The following is a 7,417-nucleotide window of genomic DNA, read 5'->3' as shown; positions in this document are numbered from 1 at the left end:
TCAGCGCTGTCTGTCCAGGTTGATGAAGGCTGTAGAAGCTATTCCTGATGTTGAATAATCTTCACTTCATTTTACCCTGATCCTCCTTCTTTATGTTGCATTATTAAAACTGCAGTCAAACCTAAATTTTGGCAAAAGGCAGCTATGTCTTGTTGTGCTGGTTTAAGTTGGTGTCTGCGGTCCCTACTCACAACTGGGTTCTGAATGTAGGTATTTCCTATCGCTTTGTGGGACTGGATCTTCTTTGTTTTCTGTGTTACAAGTTCTCTGAACCCATTTGTATTTAACAGACATGCAGGCAACAGGGAGAGAGCAATAATTCCTGTAGATTTTTCTCTTCAAGAAACAAAACTTGTATTTTGTTTGTGACCCTAATCTGCAAAAGTGAAACTTTTAATTGAACTGTGGACTAAGTGCTTGGAAATCCCATGAGAGTTTGGGGAGGAGTTGCTTTTGTAATTATAGATAATACAGAATTGTAAATTGAAGGGAATTGCTACATAAGCAGTAAACTTTTACATGGATTAAGAAAAAAAAACATTTTTTCCAAGTGAGAAGTTTTAAGCAAAAAAGTCAATGTTAAGTAGCGCAATTTGAAGACGACCTCCTGCTTTCTTAGGGAAGAGGTTGGAGTGCTCTGCTTTTGAGAGAAACCTTGATCTATGGAACTGAAAATCTTGTAACTTTTAGTAGCTCAAGGTAATACATTTTTGGTAATCTGCATATGAAGCTCTCTTGTTTGGGAAGATTCAAGTTTTGCATCTTATGAAGCAGATTCTTTAAAAAAAAAACAAACAAAAAAACACCACCAACAAAAAAAACGAAAACCTAAAAACAACCAAAGGGAAAAAAAAAAACCTGCGTTCCTTGAGGGAGATAATATTCTGAGAAGTCCAAGTTTGAGGTTGGATGCTCAAAAGACTTTCTTACCTCCTCCCTTCCATGCTCACAGCCTATTTTGAATAAGTACATTCTGTTTTGGAATACATAAAATTTCCCCGTTGGATTTCTGAAGGAAAAAATCCGTATCTCCAATGCCTTTTAACATGAGATTAAGGCCTGTCATTGTATTTGGCACAGATGTTTTCTCTTTTCAGCTGATGGTGATTTTAGTTTATGTGGTTGTTGCAAGGTGCTTGAACAGATGGTTTTTCGCTTCAGTATCCATTTGTAGGATGGATATCCTCAGTATACTTTGCAGACAAAGATTTATACTGCTGTGTTTTAAGAATTGACTCCGTTTCCCCTTGGTCCAGTTTAATGCTGTTATTCAAATGTCTTGCACTGGGCAAGTAAAACAGTTCTGATTTTGTTTGCTGTTGATCTTGTATTTTCCACTGAAGACAGTGACATCTCTGTTATCTGGACTTTTTAAGAGATTTTGTAGTGCTTTTGTACTCTGTGAAGTTGTTTGATGGAAATAGAAAGCGATGGAGTTAATTACCTGCTGGTTGAGTTGACAGAGAACCGTAATATTTCCGGAGATGGCACATCTATCACCATTATGAAACCATCATAATGATGTTTTCTGATTAGTAACAAAGTAAAATTAAATAATTGACACTTGACACAGTGCTCCATAAAACTTGGAAAGCTGAGTATCTTTTCTAGGAAAATAGAAGACACCAAGTAAAATCTGGCAAGTGTTAAAACTGGCCATAATCCCCATAGGGGAGGGCACCTGCATGGATAACGTGCTTGTTCTCCCGTCTTTGTTCCTGGAGTAGGCATACAGCTAAAATATGGCTGAAAAATATTTATGATGAATTTTTATCTGCTCTGTAGTAATCTTATGGGTGCTTTGCTTTATACATGTTTGCTTTAAAAAGGCTTGGTTTTTTTAAATGCATAATGTCAGTTCTTGGTGATAAGCATGAAAGTATGGTGAGTTCAGATGGCTATTTTCTATCAGAAGTTCAGTGAAGTTGTGAAACTTTGGATTTATCCTCAGTTATCTCTGTCCTATTAGCTGGCTAAATTCCCCCCTTCGCTCCCTGTCAAAACGCTTTTGAAACTAAGTAGTGAACTCAGGGCTGACTGTAATGGTCCTCTTTTTTTAGGGAGAAATCAGTTGTTTGGCAAAGAGGGTTACAAGAGGTAAGCTCTGGCTAAGAGATGCCTGCAATATACCCAGTTTTAAACTAACCTGTTTTATGCATTGTTTCTGCTATTAAGACTGAATAATTTGGTTTTAAGTGGTGTGCAGGTCATTATAAATGTTGTTTACAAGCCCCTCTATAAAAGGGTGCTGTACAAAGAATGTCTAAAGGGAAGTGCTGGACTATGAGCAAATGTTGAAGGCTTTTAAGTACTGTAATCTAACACCTCTTTCCAGAGTGAAAGTGTTGTGGGGTTTGATCCCAGGAGAGATCAGAAAAGAAATGAGAGGTGTTATGAACTACAGAAATGGTCAGAGGTGTGGACGGACGGAGGTATTCCTTTAGGATTTCTGCAGAGAGGGAGAGTGAAGGCTGCTGCGTTCCCTCCCCTTGCCTTTGATCAACCCCAGGCTCTTTGCCCAGAGGAGATTCGGTGCTTCTCAGCAACGTAGGCACAGCTGGATTTGTCCGTGAGAGGCGGAGTGCAGGGCTCCCTTCTGCTGTAGAAGAGGAAGAGGAAACAGCCGCATTTTGGACAGGAGCCCTAGGGGAGCCAGGCATGCCGTTTCTGGAAGTGGGAAGGATGACAACAGCTGGGAGAAGCCCCCTCTTTTCCATAGGAGTCACTGTCCACACACCGGCCCTTCCCCTTCTTCTCCTTGTCTTGGGCAGAACTGCGACTCCAGGCTCGTGCATCCATGGAGCAGGTGTGGAGCTGACAAGTCTGTCCACCAGCAGCCTGCTTCGTTGGCCGAGTGCCTCCTTCGTTACTCTCCTGTTTAGTGTCACACCTGCAAGCTCATATTTACTTCATTTTCTTAAGTCCCTTCTGAGCCTCTCCTTTTTTGGGTACCAGCCCTGTTGGATAAGTGAAGTGACGTTCCTGTGTCCTAAATAAAGAAGCAGAGGATCCTATATTAAACCTGACTCGACTCAGTCCAGCTCACTGAGTAGTCTCAGCTAGACCAATGGACTGACTCGTGGCAATGTATATCCTTCCTTCAAATTTTACAGCATTTTCAGATTTCATCAGTTATTGCTTGTATCTCAGCTCACTGACGAAGAGGTCTGTGCAGGACCTGTCTCCTTCCCCTCCCTTCACCTGTAATGCCTTCCCTGGAAAGTAGTTCCCAGTAACAAGAAACCTGTATGTCATGACTTCACAAAAGCTTCCTTGGAATAAAACATCAACTTTAGGCCTTAACAGCCATCTCAGGCAGCATTAAGAGCCAGGAGATGGCTCCTCTGGTGGTCTGTGGTCTTTCTCCGTAGGTAACGATGGAGCTCCCTGTACCCCTTGGTGCAGTTAGACTTGGCGCTAGGCTTTGACATCAGCACCGCGTGCTGTCATGAAATAATTTTCATGGTTCTCCAGGGTAATAGCAAATATCGTGACAGCGTGTGCAGAAGGGACGTGTAAGAGATGATCGGGTTGTGTATGGGAAACTACTTCTACATGTGAAGTCCCCGAGTTACAGATTTCAGCATTAGTGGTCGGCCTCCTACACCAGAGGAAGATAAACACTCAGGTCAAAATGACATCAGACAGACTGCGAATGAACACAGACCTCCTGAAACAGAAACCTTTGCTTTCTGAAAAATGTTACACACCAACAGCCTAATGATGAAGAATACAGTTATCGTACTTGAAGTTTCCTATTCAATTTCAACCCAGTTCTTATCTATTGTATTACAATATTTTAAAAGCTTCTATTTCTTAAGTGGCCCATCTCCCTAAACTAGGAATCTGGAAGTCTGCACTGGAGTGCTCAGTGCCAGTCTGTACATAATTATTTTATTTTTTTAAACTTTCCTGTTGAGCTTTTCAGCTGACCTACATAGGAAATAATTTTAAAAGAATGCAGTAATTTGGACAGCCTTTCTTCTTTAGATGTATAAAATGTATCTATTATGGGCAATGCTTTTATACGGCAGATTTCCAGTGCCTGTGGGTTTGTCTGGACTGGGTTTGGTTTGGTTTTATGCCCGTCATGCTTGTTATGTTTTCTAGAGACCTAATGGTGTAAGTGATCGCTTTGGAGACTCTGATGACGGGTTGTCTCAGGGAATAGAGCCTGCTGGGGCCTGAAGCGTATCAATGCCGCGCTCCGTGAACAACGCGAGTGCTTCCCTCAGCGATGGAGACAGCTGCTTATCTGGGAAGGCTGGGGTGGGTGTTAATCTTCAAGGGAAAAGGATTCTGAAATATTTTAAAACTTTTTTTTCTGCCTATGTAGATTTGCCGAAAGTACCCAAGTCTGGCTTTGGGCGCAGAGAAGCTGCGGAACAACAGCTGGCGGAGGCTGCTCGCTCTCGGGGCGGCCTCGGGGCGCTCTCTGCCCTCAGGCAAAAGGCTGCCAGTCGCGGGTGGGCGGGAGATCCCACTTCCTACGCTGGGAGCCAAATTTCCCAGGAGCTCGACCCTTCGGCAGCCCGCCGGACGCCGCCTTCAGGACACGGTGACCAACTCCCTCACGCCGCGGGAAGCCGCCGGCTGCCCCTGAGCCCCTGCGCCCGGGCTCGGCTGCCGTTCCCGGCGCCGGGGAGCGGCCAGGTTCGGCTGCGGGGCGGGGAAGTAACGAGCCGGCACGGGCCGGGCCCCCGGCGCCGCTCGGCAGCACCGACACCCCCCCAGCCCCGGCCGGGTAGGCGACGGGGGCGGCCCCGGCGCCTTCCGCGGGTCTGGGGGGACCCCTGCCGGCCACCGGCCCCGCCGCTGGCGGGGAAAGCGCAGAAGTTCCTTTTTGCTTTTGTTTTCTGCGAGTCTCGGCAGGGCGGAGGGGTGCGGGGGGGCGGCTGCTCGCCTCCTCTGAGGGGGGTGCCCGGGGGAGCGGGGTGCAGACCCTCTCGGTGCTGCGCTCGTGGGTGAGCCCCGAAGCCATTCGCGTCGTTAAAAAACTGGGTGTCTTCTAAAATATATATGATTTTTTTCAGCAGTTAATGCTCTGCTTGGGCAGAAAGGCATATTAAAGGCCTCATGGACGTTTTTCTTCTCATGACACTTCATACCCGCATCTGGCTGCGGCGAGGGAACATAATTTCACACTATTTGCCAATGTCTTCGTGTGAACCGAACAGTTTCGTTCTTTCCTTGGACTGGAAACATGGTGTAGATTTTACCACCAAAAGCCTGAAGCCATGAGGTATTTTGTTAGGTGTAGGCAGCTTCTTTCAATAGCTTGTTCTAATGGATGTAGTTTGTGTTGCCATTCATGCTAAACAACTGTCTTGATTCTTAAATGGCCAGTGATTGGTAGTGCGATGTTTTTAGCATCTGGAACTTTTGCTCTGAAATTTCCTTTTTGATTGGTACCAATCACCTGGTTTTGGCAGGACGTGCCAGCTCCCAGGAAGTGTTGCTACGAAACTGGTGGGGCTTTCTGAGACCCTGGGGTGCCTGCGAACAAGGGAATCAAAGGTGGCAGTTTATTAGAAAATGTTTAAAAATAATCATCTGATGTATTGTGAATGTCATCTTTCTACCTTGAGGCTGCGTACTGATGACAGATTCAGGATAGCCATACACTGGAAGTTTTCAAGGAACTTTTCTTGGAGTCTTCTTTACGTTTCTAGGAAAATAGTTACTTCTGTTTGGTTTTTTTTTTTTTTTTTTATGGCTGCTATTGATGCCTAGCAGGGAAAAGAAAGAATAGTCTATGAAACGTGATGGAAGGTATTTCAGCTGATGCTTAGCACCAGTTACTTACTTACTAGTTAGTGGGTCAGTAACTACCTAACTTTCCTGTCTGGAAATGCGTACATGTGAAGAAGCAATAGTGAAAATAGGATGATCTGTCACAAAGGAAAAAGTCCGCAGAAGTACTTGAGTGAAGAAATAAAATTGTCTATAATTTTGGGCACTGTATTTTTAACTGTTATCGTTCCTAGCAAATCAGATCATTTTGACCCAGTGTGCCACACTAGGTGCTCCAAGAATGGCAATATTGTCTCTATTCTGGCATGTGTGGCAGTGTCCCGTATCCACTTGTCAGGGACTGAAGTGTCAGCATCATGATACTTCAATCATGATGCTGGCACACAAGGTCCATGGCTTGAGCTTTTCTGCTGTATTGGAACTTGCTCTGAAGAAGGCGTCATTGCAGTGCCTCCCTGAACACAGAGGTGATCGGTGGTCTCCAGCATCCTATTTGGTGCCTGAGAAAAAAGGAAGAAGAGATTAATCTTCATTGCATTCACCTGGTTTGAGATTTAGTAGGCAGACCAAAGATTACTTTAGTTAATTAGACTCTCTAATTGGATTTTAAAAGTTATTAACCTTTTAAATAGGCTCTCCAGGGTGGTATGTCAGCATGTACTGAGCTAATTTTCAGCCAGGTATTGGTTCCACTTGCAGGGTTGAGAAGCGGAGGGCAGGTGAGGGTGGGGTTGCTCCTTGGTGACGGGAGGGCAGGGAAAACGTCTGTGGCTCTGCTGTGCCATGACCAGAGGTGCAGGGGAGGAGGGTGGTGCTCTGGCAGCTTGAGCGCCAAGTGCCAGGTTCTCAGCGTGTAATGCTGGGCCGGGTGACTGCCCAAATAACTTTCTGCCTTACTTCTGCGTCAGTTTCCTCTGTTGAAACGAGCTGAGATTTCACCAGGAGTCTGAATGAAGATAGGAAACTCTCCCCAAAGAGAGTTTTTATCTCCTTTGACTCAGTCTTGCCTTAGTGTTTGTCTTTCCTGTGGCATATATTACAACATTTCTTCATCCCACAGACAGCAAGTTCCTCCTACACAAAACCCTGAGATGCACATTACAGTGCATGACTGGCCAAGGGTGTCGTGGGGACAAAAGCTACAAAGCAGCAGAATATTGTTTGCTGGATATATTGGAAGGTACAATTAGCCTTTTACAATTTTTGGACCAGGACTGTTGGCGACTTTTTAATTCCTGATGAATTTAAATGGTGCTCAATGTTTGCATCTCTGTGCCACTCAGTTCCACATATACAAGGCCAAAATAGCACTGTATGAAAACGTCAGAGATAACCTGAGATGTTTAGATATGCTCATGATCAAAATGATCATGACGGATGGAATTTGGGTCTGCTGTGGTGTATCTCAAAGTGGTTTCCTGCAAGTATTTCTCCTCACCCAATGTGCTTTAGGACTTCTGAAATTTTTTTCCTCCCCTTAACAACCTTGCTTTAGTATAAAGTATATGGGCGGGAAGGAAGATACACGGTTTTCATCTATCAACAAGAAGTTTAAAACCCCATACTCTTATGACCTGTTGTACTTTTCTTTCTTGCTGTAATACTTTTCCCCTGCTTGTAGGTTATAGCACTCTGCGAGAGCTGGAAAACTGAGGCCAGCGCT

The sequence above is a fragment of the Chroicocephalus ridibundus genome, chromosome 1, assembly GCF_963924245.1.
Source record: "Chroicocephalus ridibundus chromosome 1, bChrRid1.1, whole genome shotgun sequence".
Classification (NCBI taxonomy): domain Eukaryota; kingdom Metazoa; phylum Chordata; class Aves; order Charadriiformes; family Laridae; genus Chroicocephalus; species Chroicocephalus ridibundus.
This window is presented reverse-complemented; position numbering follows the sequence as displayed.